This window comes from Enhydra lutris, unplaced genomic scaffold, assembly GCF_002288905.1.
Source record: "Enhydra lutris kenyoni isolate GAN:26980312 unplaced genomic scaffold, ASM228890v2 scaffoldscaffold131, whole genome shotgun sequence".
Classification (NCBI taxonomy): Eukaryota; Metazoa; Chordata; class Mammalia; order Carnivora; family Mustelidae; genus Enhydra; species Enhydra lutris.
Genome location: NW_019154215.1, coordinates 90921 through 104106, shown reverse-complemented (window position 1 = coordinate 104106; position 13186 = coordinate 90921).

The following is a 13186-nucleotide window of genomic DNA, read 5'->3' as shown; positions in this document are numbered from 1 at the left end:
GATCGAGTCCCGCATAGGGCTCTCTGCTCAGCAGGGAGCCTGCTTCCTCCTCTCTCTCTGCCTGCCTCTCTGCCTACTTGTGATCTCTCTCTCTGTCAAATAAATAAATAAAAGTCTTTAAAAAAAAGTATCATTAAAATGACAGTTCAGTAACTTTATGAGGGCAGGGAGACACTTAAAATTCCTGTTGTCAGGATGTGAAGTGATGAGTAAAACTCATATTACTTCTGGCACTCGAGACTGGAGGAATCAACCTGACAGTGATTACAGATCCATTGCTGTAACAGTCTTACCATCTGTGAAATGGGGATAAAACTTCTCTTCCAGGGCTATGGAGAAGATCAGATGAGGTAATGAGTATGAGCAGTACTGGGCAGACTCCTACCCTCTGCTCTGCACTAGCAGAACCAGAACTCTGTCAGATGTTGGGGGGAGGGCTGAAGGAAGTCTCACTTGTGTCCAGGAATAAGTCCTGGAAGCTATTAGGTGGGTGCCACTTTATATTGGGAATACTATGTCTGATGTCCACTGTGCATCTTATGGGTTCTGCATCCCGCTAAGGGACCCATTGCTGTTGGTGAGCTAGAATCCTCAAGGTAACAAAACTCCTTTGATTTCCCTAGAGTCTCCACTGAGTTGATTCCCCTCTACATTCCGTGCTGAACTGTGGATGATGCCTCTTCTCATGTTATACTGTAGTTTTATTAATCCTGACATGAGATGTGGAAAAATGCTTTGTAGAACCTTAAGTAATATATTTTTCAGACATTATAATTACCCCATTAGACTTGCTGTTTTCAAAGCGGAGAATTTATCTCACTGATTTCGGTCCCCACAATATGTAATAGAAGTTTTCAAAAAACAGCATATTAATTATCAAGTCAGAAGGTCTCAATTCTTGATCCAGTTCTGTCCTTGATTGAATATGCAGCTCTAAGCACATCCATCCATTCTTTAGAAACCAAGCCTTGCCACTCCAAAAGGAACACAACAGGAGATGGGTTATATGACAATTCATTGCTCATGATTTCAACATTGGATATGGTAGTGTTTCTCAAAGTTTGCTAGCTGCCAGAAGATCGCCTGCATTAAAATCACCTGGCTACCTTGTCAAAAATTCAGAATCCCTGTTCCCATCTCAGACCCAATATATCAGAATCTCTTTTGACTTGTCCTCACAATGTCTGTGTGTGTGTCCTTTGTTTTTATTTCATTTTTATTTTTATCAAATAGGATACCTGTAAAAAAATTTTTAAATCCAATAGTGCAAAATAATTTATTATTAAAAACTTCAGTCTGTCTTGCCATTCCACATTCTCATTCTCCAGAGTCAACTACCGAAGATATTTTTGGTTTCTTCTAGTATTTACTTCCATATTTCTGAATAATATGCTTATGTTGCTATTTCTTTTTTTTTAAAACAGCTTGATTGAAATGTAACTCACATACGACAAAACTCACCCTTTTAAAGATTTTTTATTTATTTGACAAAGAGAGAGAGACAGTGACAGAGGGAACACAAGCAGAGGGAGTAGGAGAAGAAGAAGCAGGCTTCCTACAGAGCAGGGAGCCTGACAATGGCTTGATCCCAGGTCTCTGAGATCATGACCTGAGCTGAAGGCAGATGCTCAACGACTGAGCCACCCAGGTGCCCCCAAACTCACCCTTTTAAAGTATACAATTTAGTAGTTTTTTAAGTATGACAGAGCTCTGAAACCTTCATCATTGTATAGTTCTAGGATATTTCCATCACCCTAGAAAGAAACCTCACACTCATTAGCATATAATGATGTTCTCATTTTCTCCCCCCACCCCCTAGGCACCTGACAAACACTGATCTACTTTGCCTCTACAGATTTGTGTATTCTAGACATTTCATATGTATATATATATGGAATCACACAATATACAAACTTTCGGTAGCATAAAGTTTTCAAGGCTCATCCACATTGCAGTGTATATCAGTACTAAAAATTCCTGTACATGTTTTCTTCCCTTTTAAAATAAACTTTATTGAGAAGACAAAATATAATACTTACAAGTACAAAAATGATGGTTCTGCCTTAGTTTATTATGTAGATAACCTTAGTAATGGTAATGATTATGTCCAAAGTTACTTTAACTTCATCTGTGTGCTTTGAATCATTTTATGAAGAGATACTCTAAATTTAATCTACTTGTTTTTGTCTGTTTTAAAGAAAGCACAGGTGTGTAGTATTTGACAAACTAGTTATTCATTTCTGCTGGAAGAAGCAAATGTATTTTTTAATTGTTTTTTTAAATTAAAACTTTTACAAGTTTTATTGAAATATAAGTTACATATATTACTATATAAGTTTAAAGGGTACAGCATATGGGTTGATATATGTATCATATACATTGTACAATAAAACACATGTATAGTAAAACACTTATTACAATAAATATAGTTAATACCCATCATCTTATGATGATACAATAAATAGATACAATAAAAAGAAAAGGCAAAAAAAATTCTCCTTGTGATGAGAACTATCAGGATTTACTCTCTTAACTTTCATATATAATGTATAGCAGTGTTCAATTTTTGCACTTATTAATTGATTTTTTTAAAAGACTTTATTTATTTATTTCACAGACAGAGATCACAAGTAGGCAGAGAGGCAGGCAGAGAGAGAGGGGGAAGCAGGTTCCCTGACGAGCAGAGATCCCGATGCAGGGCTCGATCCCAGGACCCTAGGATCATGACCTTAGCCAAAGGCAGAGGCTTTAACCCACTGAGCCACCCAGGCGCCCCAACTTTTTGCATTTAAATATGTGTTTTATTTCCATCAGTATATACCTAGGGGTGGAAATACTATGTCATAAGTTAACTCCATGTTTAACTTTTTAAAAAATTTTTGTTTTTTTTTTTCAAATGTTTTTTAATTTTTTTTAATTATTTTCAGTGTAACAGTATTCATTGTTTTTGCACCACACCCAGTGCTCCATGCAATCCGTGCCCTCCCTAATACCCACCACCTGGTTCCCACAACCTCCCACCCCCTGCCCATTCAAAAACCCTCAGATTGTTTTTCAGAGTCCATAGTCTCTCATGGTTCACCTCCCCTTCCAATTTCCCTCAACTCCCTTCTCCTCTCCAACTCCCCTTGTCCTCCATGCTATTTGTTATGCTCCACAAATAAGTGAAACCATATGATAATTGACTCTCTCTGCTTGACTTATTTCACTCAGCATAATCTCTTCCAGTCAAGTCCAGGTTGCTATAAAAGTTGGGTATTCATCCTTTTTGATGGAGGCATAATACTCCATAGTGTATATGGACCACATCTTCCTTATCCATTCATCCGTTGAAGGGCATCTTGGTTCTTTCCACAGTTTGGCGACCATGGCCATTGCTGCTATAAACATTGGGGTACAGATGGCCCTTCTTTTCACTAATCTGTATCTTTGGGGTAAATACCCAGTAGTGCAATTGCAGGGTCATAGGGAAGCTCTATTTTTAATTTCTTGAGGAATCTCCACACTGTTCTCCAAAGTGGCTGCACCAACTTGCATTCCCACCAACAGTGGAAGAGGGTTCCCCTTTCTCCACATCCTCTGCAACACATGTTGTTTCCTGTCTTGCTAATTTTGGCCATTCTAACTGGTGTAAGGTGGTATCTCAATGTGGATTCAATTTGAATCTCCCTGATGGCTAGTGATGATGAACATTTTATCATGTGTCTGAAAGCCATTTGTGTGTCTTCATTGGAGAAGTGTCTGTTCATATCTTCTGCCCATTTTTTTATATGATTGTCTGTTTTGTGTGTGTTGAGTTGGAGGAGTTCCTTATAGATCCTGGATACCAACCTTTTGTCTGTACTGTTATTTGCAAATATCTTCTCCCATTCTGTGGGTTGCCTCTTTGTTTTCTTGACTGTTTCCTTTGCTGTGCAGAAGCTTTTGATTTTGATGAAGTCCCAAAAGTTCATTTTTGCTTTTGTTTCCTTTGCCTTTGGAGACATATCTTGAAAGAAGTTGCTGTGGCTGATATCGAAGAGGTTACTGCCTATATTCTCCTCTAGGATTCTGATGGATTCCTGTCTCACGTTCATCCATTTTGAGTTTATCTTTGTGTACGGTGTAAGAGAATGGTCGAGTTTCATTCTTCTACATATAGCTGTCCAGTTTTCCCAGCACCATTTTTTGAAGAGACTGTCTTTTTTCCCACTATTTTTTCCTGTTTTGTCGAAGATTATTTGCCCATAGAGTTGAGGGTCCATATCTGGGCTCTCTACTCTGTTCCACTGGTCTATGTGTCTGTTTTTATGCCAGTACTATGCTGTCTTGGTGATCACAGCTTTGTAGTAAAGCTTGAAATCAGGTAACATGATGCCCCCAGTTTTATTTTTGTTTTTCAACATTTCCTTAGTGATTCGGGGTCTCTTCTGATTCCATACAAATTTTAGGATTATTTGCTCCAGCTCCTTGAAAAATACTGGTGGAATTTTGATCGGAATGGCATTAAAAGTATAGATTGCTCTAGGCAGTATAGACATCTTAACAACGTTTATTCTTCCGATCCAAGAACATGGAATGGTCTTCCATCTTTTTGTGTCTTCTTCAATTTCTTTCATGAGTGTTCTGTAGTTCCTCGAGTACAAATCCTTTACCTCTTTGGTTAGGTTTATTCCCAGGTATCTTATGGTTCTTGGTGCTGTAGTAAATGGAATCAATTCTCTAATTTCCCTTTCTGTATTTTCATTGTTAGTGTATAAGAAAGCCATTGATTTCTGTACATTGACTTTGTATCCTGCCACGTTACCGAATTGTTGCATGAGTTCTAGTAGTTTGGGGGTGGAGTCTTTTGGGTTTTCCACATAAAGAATCATGTCATCTGTGAAGAGAGAGAGTTTGACTTCTTCATTGCCAATTTGGATACCTTTTATTTCTCTTTGTTGTCTGATTGCTGTTGCTAGGACTTCTAATACTATGTTGAACAAGAGTGGTGAGAGTGGGCATCCTTGTTTTGTTCCTGATCTCAAGGGGAAGGCTGCAAGCTTTTTCCCATTGAGGATGATATTTGCTGTGGGTCTTTCCTAGATAGATTTTATGAAGTTCAGGAATGTTCCCTCTATCCCTATATTTTGAAGCATTTTAATCAGGAACGGATGCTGGGTTTTGTCAAATGCTTTTTCTGCATCAATTGAGAGGATCATGTGGATCTTCTCTCTTCTCTTATTAATTTGTTCTATCACATTGATTGATTTGCGAATGTTGAACCATCCTTGTAACCCAGGGATGAATCCCACCTGGTCATGGTGGATAATCTCTTTAATGTGCTGTTGGATCCTGTTTGCTAGGATCTTGTTGAGAATCTTAGCATCCATATTCATCAGTGATATTGGTCTGAAATTCTCCTTTTTGGTAGGGTCTTTGCCTGATTTGGGGATCAAGGTAATTCTGGCTTCATAGAAAGACTCTGGAAGTTTTCCTTCTGCTTCAATTTTTTAAAACAGCTTCAGGAGAATAGGTGTTATTTCTTCTTTGAAAGTTTGTTAGAATTCCCCAGGGAATCCATCAGGTCCTGGGCTCTTGTTTTTGGGAGGTTTTTGATCACTGCTTCAATCTCATTACTAGTTATCGGTCTATTTAGGTTGTCAATTTCTTCCTGGTTCAATTTTGGGAGTTTATAGTTTTCCAGGAATGCATCCATTTCATCTAGGTTCCTTAACTTATTGGTATATAACTGTTGATAATAACTTCTGATGATTGTGTCTACTTCCTTGGTGTTAGTTGTGATCTCTCCCTTTTCATTCATAATTTTATTAATTTGGGCTTTCTCTCTTTTCTTTTGGATTAGTGTGGCCAATGGTTTATCGATCTTATTGATTCTTTCAAAAAACGAGCCTCTAGTTTCATTGATACCTTCTACTGTATCTCTGGTTTCTACCTCATTGATCTCAGCTCTAATCTTGATTATTTCCCTTCTTATGTGTGGAGTTGGTTTGATTTGTTGTTGATTCTCCAGTTCTTTAAGGTGTAGAGACAGCTGGTGTATTCTGGATTTTTCAATTTTTTTAAGGGAGGCTTGGATGGCTATGTATTTCCCCCTTAGACCGCCTTTGCTGTATCCCATAGGTTTTGGACTGAAGTGTCTTCATCCTCATTGGTTTCCATGAATTGTTTAAGTTCTTCTTTGATCTCCTGGTTGATCCAAGCATTCTTAATCAAGGTGGTCTTTAGCTTCCAGGTGTTTGAGTTTCTTCCGAACTTTTCCTTGTGATTGAGCTCCAGTTTCAAAGCATTGTGATCTGAGAATGTGCAGGGAGTAATCTCAGTCTCTTGGTATCGGTTGAGTCCTGATTTGTGACCCAGTATGTGGTCTATTCTTGAGAAGGTTCCATGTGCACTTGAGAAGAATGAGTATTCTGTTGTTTTAGGGTGTAATGTTCTGTATATATCTATGAGGTCCATCTGGTCCAATGTGTCATTCAACGCTCTTGTTTCTTTATTGATATTCTGCTTTGATGATCAGTCTATTTCTGAGAGAGGTGTGTTAAGATCTCCTACTATTAATGTATTCATATCAATATGACTCTTTATCTTGATTAACAGTTTTCTTATGTAATTGGCTGCTCCCATATTGGGGGCATAGATATTTACAATTGTTAGACCATCTTGGTGGATAGTCCCTTTAAGAATGATGTAGTGTCCTTCTGTATCTCTGACTACAGTCTTTAGTTTAAAATCTAATTTATCTGATATGAGAATCGCTACCCTGGCCTTCTTTTGAGGCCCATTGGCATGAAAGATGCTTCTCCATCCCTTCACTTTCAGTCTGGGTGTTCTTTAGGTTCAAAATGGGTCTCTTGTAGACACCATATGGATGGGTCCTGTTGTTTTATCCAATCTGCAACCCTGTGCCATTTTATGGGTGCATTTAGGCCATTCACAATGAGAGTGATTATTGATAGATACATTTTTATTGATATCATGTTACCTTTGAAGTCTTTCTTTCTGTAGATTGTCTGTATATTTCTGTTCAATGCTATTCTTAGGATTTTTCCTCTTTAATAGAACCCCCCTTAATATTTCCTGCAGTGTTGGCTTGGTGGTTGCCTAGTCTTTTAAGCCTTGCCGGTCTTGGAAACTCTTTATCTCTCCATCCATTTTGAATGTCAGTCTTGCTGGATAAAGTATTCTTGGCTGCATGTTCTTCTCATTTAGTGCCCTGAATATATCTTGCCAGCCCTTTCTGGCTTGCCAGGTCTCTGTGGACAGGTATGACATTATTCTGATGGGCTTTCCTCTGTAAGTAAGGAGCCTCTTTTCCTAGCGGCTTTCAAGAGATTATATCTACAATTATGATTCCTCAATTTGACTATCAGGTGCCTTGATGTTTTTCCGGAATCTATAATCTTTGGGGGAGACTGTTTGGCCTCTAGTACATGAACGCTGGGTCCATTCGCGAGATTGGGAAAATTTTCATGAAGAACTTGTTCCACTATATGTTCTAGACTTCTTTCTTTCTCCTCCTCTTCAGGGATTCCAATAATTCTGACGTTGGGACGTTTCATGGCATCATTTATTTCTCTGATTCTGTTTTCGTGGCTTCTAAGCTGTTTGTTCCAGGCTTCTCCCTGATCCTTTCTCTCTATCTGTTTGTCCTCCAGATCACTAATTCTGTCTTCTGTCGCAGTTACCCTATCTTTGAGAGAATTTAGATTAGATTGGAACTCATTGAGAGCATTGTGAACCTCATCCCTGGTAGCTTTCAGCTCTGCCCTAATATTGTGAACATCATCTCTGGTCGCTTTCAGTTTGGCCCTAATCAATTCCGTTTGGTCATCCATGGCTTTCTCCAACCTAGCTATTGCCTGAATAATTGTTAGCCTGAATTCTCTTTCCAACATATTGTCTATGTTGATAGCCGTTAGCTCTGTTGCAGAAGGTCCATCCTCTGTATTTTTCTTCTGTTGGGCATTCCTCCTCCTAGTCATTTTGGTGAGAGATGACTGAACAGATGTAGCTGGATGTATCAACTGTGGTGCCATCAAGGTGCACCTTGGAATGCTTTTGAGCAATCAGGATTCCCCACCCAAACGAGAGAAAAAAAAAAAGAAAAAGAAAAAAAGAGAGAGAGAGAGTGAGACAGGAAAGAAAGGGAAGATAAAAGAGAAGGTTCAGCCCAAATGGGCCCCAAGGTAAGATTTATGAAGTATACAGACAAAAACAGACAAACAAAAAGACTGCTCACTGGTGTCTTCTGCTCCTGTAGAGATCCAGACGTGTATAATTCTGATCTCAGGCTGATTTCATGGGTGATCGGAGTTCTTTGGAAGGTAATCAGCTCACTTTAGGGTACAGGTTGAAAGGGTGCCTCCTCCTACTTCCCTGCCATCTTGTCTCCCCCCTTTATTTATTTTTTTAATTTATTTTCAGTGTTCCAGAATTCATTGTTTATGCACCACACCCAGTGCTCCATGCAATACAATGTTCAACTTTTTGAAGAACTGCCATACTGTTTTCCAAAGCCACTGTGGCATTTGAGAATCCCATCCACAGTGTACAAGTGTTCCAACTTCTCCACCTCCTTGCTAACACTTGTTGTAGTCTATATTTTTATTTTAGCCATCTCAGTCAGTATTAAGTAGAATCTCCTTGTGATTTTGATTTGCATTTTCCTAATGGCTAATGATGTTGAACTTCTTTTCTTTCTTTCTTTTTTTTTTTTTTTTGGAAGACTGTATTTATTTATTTGACAGAGAGAGAGCACAAGTGGGGTGAACGGCAGGCAGGGGGAGAGGGAGAAGCAGGCTCCCTTCTGAGCAGGGAGCCTGATGTGGGACTCAATCCCCCAGAACACTGGGATCATGACCTGAGCTGAAGGGAGACTCTTAACTGATTCAACCACCCAGGTGCCCGTTGTTGAGCATCTTGTGTTTCCTGATTGTCTGTATATCTTCTTTGGAGAAATGTCTATTTAAATCCTCTACTGGGGCTCCTGGGTGGCTCAATTGATTAAGCATCTGCCTTTTGCTCAGGTCCTGACCCTGCGGTCCTGAGATTGAGCCCCACATTGAGCTCCTGGTTTAGAGGGGGGCCTGCTTCTTCCTCTGCCTGCTGCTCCCTCTGCCTGTGCTCCCTCTCTCTGTAACGAAGTCTTTTAAAAAAATAAGATGTCAGAATGGTGGTAATGTTTCTTCAGATGACAGACCTAAAGAGCAATGCTTGTAATGACATTACCTCCTCCATTATTATTGCCTTTAAAAGGCATATAATGCCGATTCACAGCTTGACTACCTTGGCCCCCAAGTCATGGCTCTGCCTATAGTACATGTAGGTATTCAGACAGGTGGTAACTCCTGTTTTCTCCTCAAGCTGAAGGATGACATGACTTTTTAGGCCCCCTTTGCCTGGAGTCTCCTATACTTTTGGGCCTAGGATGACTCAAACATCAGAAGTACTCTACCAGGTAGATGCAAAACCACTGTCACCACAGAACTGCCAAAACAGGCCCAGGCACGGTCAAGGTCCTTCTGGGAGTCTGAGCAATTTTGGTTGGGTCATTTTCTTAAGTGCATCCCCACCCCTATCTTTCTGGGGGCTATTTCACTGGACTCTGAGAGAAGGGTTCAACCTTTCTGCTTCAAATTCAAATTATCTGGTCAAATCCAGTTGTAGCTGGCTCAAAAAGGGAGTGATACTTTAAAGTTTTATGGTATGGAGTTTAATTTCCATCCTTACAAAATTCTCCTTCATACTTTACAAGGAAGGAGGACAGGGGAAAGGAAAAAAACAAAGCTTTATGACTGACAGTGAAGAGTCTCTGTCACTGGACACTCTTGAGCCTGTCACCTGTTTACATTGAGTCAACAGAAAATGAACTATGTTGCTAAGGACAGACATATAATGACTAATTATAGGCATCAAAAGATAGCTACTTTGCTTTTCCCTCACTATCTTCCCAAGCCCAATAAATACTTTTGGGATAAAGAAATAAATGTTCCTGAGAATAAGTCCCAACTCCCTGTCTGCTGTAAGCCACTAGAGCAAAAAAAGTTTGTACTGCTTATAGGAACCAAAAGGAACTTTGAATCAAATTTTATATAGTTCGTAAAATGAACAAGACAACTTTTAGTTTCAGCTCCAAATGGAGAGCTGAAAAGAATGGCATCACACTACAACAGGAAAGAGAGTTGGATAAAAGTCAAAATAGCAATTTTTCTTAAAGCCATCAGAGAACTGAATTCACAGGGCAAACAATGATCCCAAAATCTAGAGAAAGACTCATGGAGGGAGAAATAAGACTTGAGCACCTGCTTATCTGAGATAGACACCACCAAACAACATGTAGACCAGTAAGAACATTTAGCTAGAAATTGCTAATGAATTGCTAAAGCCTGAGTGAGGGTTAACATGAGTGTGTGAAGTCCCTGTAGCCTCAGATGGAAAGGGCTTACACTCAGGTTTTACTCCAGAAACTTCACTAGGCGTTCTCAGGTAAGATCAGGGAGAATCTGAGAAACTTGCTCCATGTGCCAGCTAAGATAAGAAGACTGCTGTCACTCAGGATGAAATTCCAATCAAACCAAACTCCCCTACTAAACAAAAGACTTAATCTGCAGGAAAGACAACAAAATCCATATCCTGAAAGCACTGGAGGAAACCCACTGCAGCTGGGGCAAGGAAACCAAAAAACAAAAAGCTCTATGAGGAGAGAGAGCAGGATGTGTGCTAGGCTCAGCTTTGTATCTGAAGGAGAAGCATGTACACTTGTGAAGGTTACGTCACTAAAACTCAGGTTCATCATGCTTGTCTAAGATCAAAACATCAGAGAATGCCTGTCCCTTGCCTCAACACCACACTAAAAAACATTGAGTGAAAATAGCAGTGAAGGGTAACGAGATACATGTTCTTTCTGAGAAAAAAAGAGTAAAACTGAAAGCCCAACTGGAAAGACTCAAAGCCAATGGAAAGAAAACATCAAACTCAGCCCAGCTTCTAACTAGATTAAAGCAAACCTCCATACTAAAAGCTTAGCAGGAAAGACGTACTTACCTTCAGTCATAAATTCTATTTACCTCAGTAATTACTGTCTTATACAAATCCAGTTTTCAGGTAAAAATAATGAGAAATAGACAAAGACAAGATAACAAAACATTCTGAAGAGACAAAACAATAAACAGAACCAGAATCAGATGTGACACAGGTCTTGAAACTATCAGATGGTGAATTTAAAATAACTGTGGTTGGTGTTCCACTTCTGGCATGGTGATGTGAGGAACTCTGAGAATCCACTCCCCAGTGAAATTGCTGGAAGTTGTGTTTTTTTTAAAGATTTTATTTATTTATCTGGCAGAGAGAGAGACAGGGAGAGAGCAAGCACGAGCAAGGGGAGTGGCAGGCAGGGAAGAAGCAGGCTCCCCGCTGAGCAAGGATTCCCTGAGCTCATGACCTGAGCTGAAGGCAGACGCTTAACCTACTGAGCCACCCAGGCACCCCTGAAAGTTATTTTTTTAACATAGTCATATAAATTCTTTGGAAGTGGTCATAAGGGCATACAGCAAATGAAAAAAATTTTTTAAAGAAAATCTACTAAAACAATAAGAACTATGAGAATCTGTTTCATTTTAACCAAGATTTTCTCTTTCCTTCCCCCCTCCTAGCTCAGCATGATGGAAATTACATGCCTACAGGGTATAGCCAAGAGCACAGGTGTCTTCACCTCAGCTCACATCTGTAAGGGACACATTATGTTTCTAGGAGAGATGAAACTTCTCATCCTGCCTTGAGTTGTCTATTGCTCAGGCTAAATTCTGGGTGAGTGTAACTGAAAGGGCAGAGTATAGCTTCTGCCCAGTCCTCATTTATCTGAAAGAAGCTCTCCCTCCAGCACAGTGTGCTGAGAATATTGGGGCCCCCATTGACTGGGAGAGGCAAGCCAAAAGGACTGGAAGGTACTGTGCACCTTCAGTCAAATGCACATATCCTAAAGCAGGAGTGTCAGAAAGAACTGTGCTGCTATGTCAATCCCTAGCTCCAGAGCCTTGTATCAAGAGATTTTTCCCAGTGGGAGAGGCAGGCTTTTAAACAGAGTACCCAGTCCCTTTCCGAAGGAACTGTCACACAGTATAGAGAAACTGAAGATTAAAAGCACTGTAAAAATATGAAGATTATCGTGAAATGCAATTAAGGGGTCAGTAGATTAATTAGAGATGTAACTAAATGTCAGGCAGCTAGTTCACCAGAGAATTAGGGAAAGAGACAGCTAAGTAGAGTTTTACTGAAGTTGAAACAAACATCGAACAATGACTTCAAAAATGATCTCTGAAAAGAAGTTCAAATGTCATACCACAAATCTGTGAAGCAATTTATGTCCCGGTGCATTTTCTAAAACAATAGAGCAATCGAACAGCTATTAGTAGAGATTTAACAGTTACATGTGTTCAGGGAAAGAGCCAGTGAAGAGGACTGACAAAACCACTTTCATCCCACAGTGACTGTGGGCATACCCAACGTTGTACCTTCTCTGGAGCAACCTAAGAGTTTTCACATAACAGGGAAGAAATGGACATGACTAAAATAGCCAGTCATGAAACAAACAAGCGAACAGCAATATTAATAAGCCCCAGAGGAAGAAGACCAGTTCTCGGAGTTGCTAAAATGTATTATCTGAGAAAATTGTAAGACATGAAGAGAACCAGGGAAGTATGCCCATATATGAGGAACAAAGCAGGTCTGTGAAAGTGACCAGATGTTAAATTTAACAAAAATTTCAAATTAGCCAGTATAAATAGATTCAAAGAATGAAAAAAAAAAAAACTGTGGTTAAAGAAATAAAAGCGGGTATGATGACAACGTTACATCAAGTAGGAAAAAAGTCAATAAAGAGATAATATAAAAAGGAACAAGTGGAAATTCTGAAAAGTACAGATTGAAATAAAAAATCATGAGAGGAGCTCAACAGTAGATTTGAGCTAGCAGGAGAAAGAATTTGTTAAGTCTAAGATTCATAGATTTTATGTAATCTAAAGAAGAGAGTGAAAAAGGAAAAATGAACAGAGTCTCGGAGAAATAAGGAACACCATTAATCACACCAACTATACACATAATGGGAATACCAAAAGGAAAAGGAAAGGGATCAGAAAATAATTCAAAGAAATAATATTTGAAAACTTCCCCAATTTAATGAAAAACACTCATCTACATATCCAGGAAG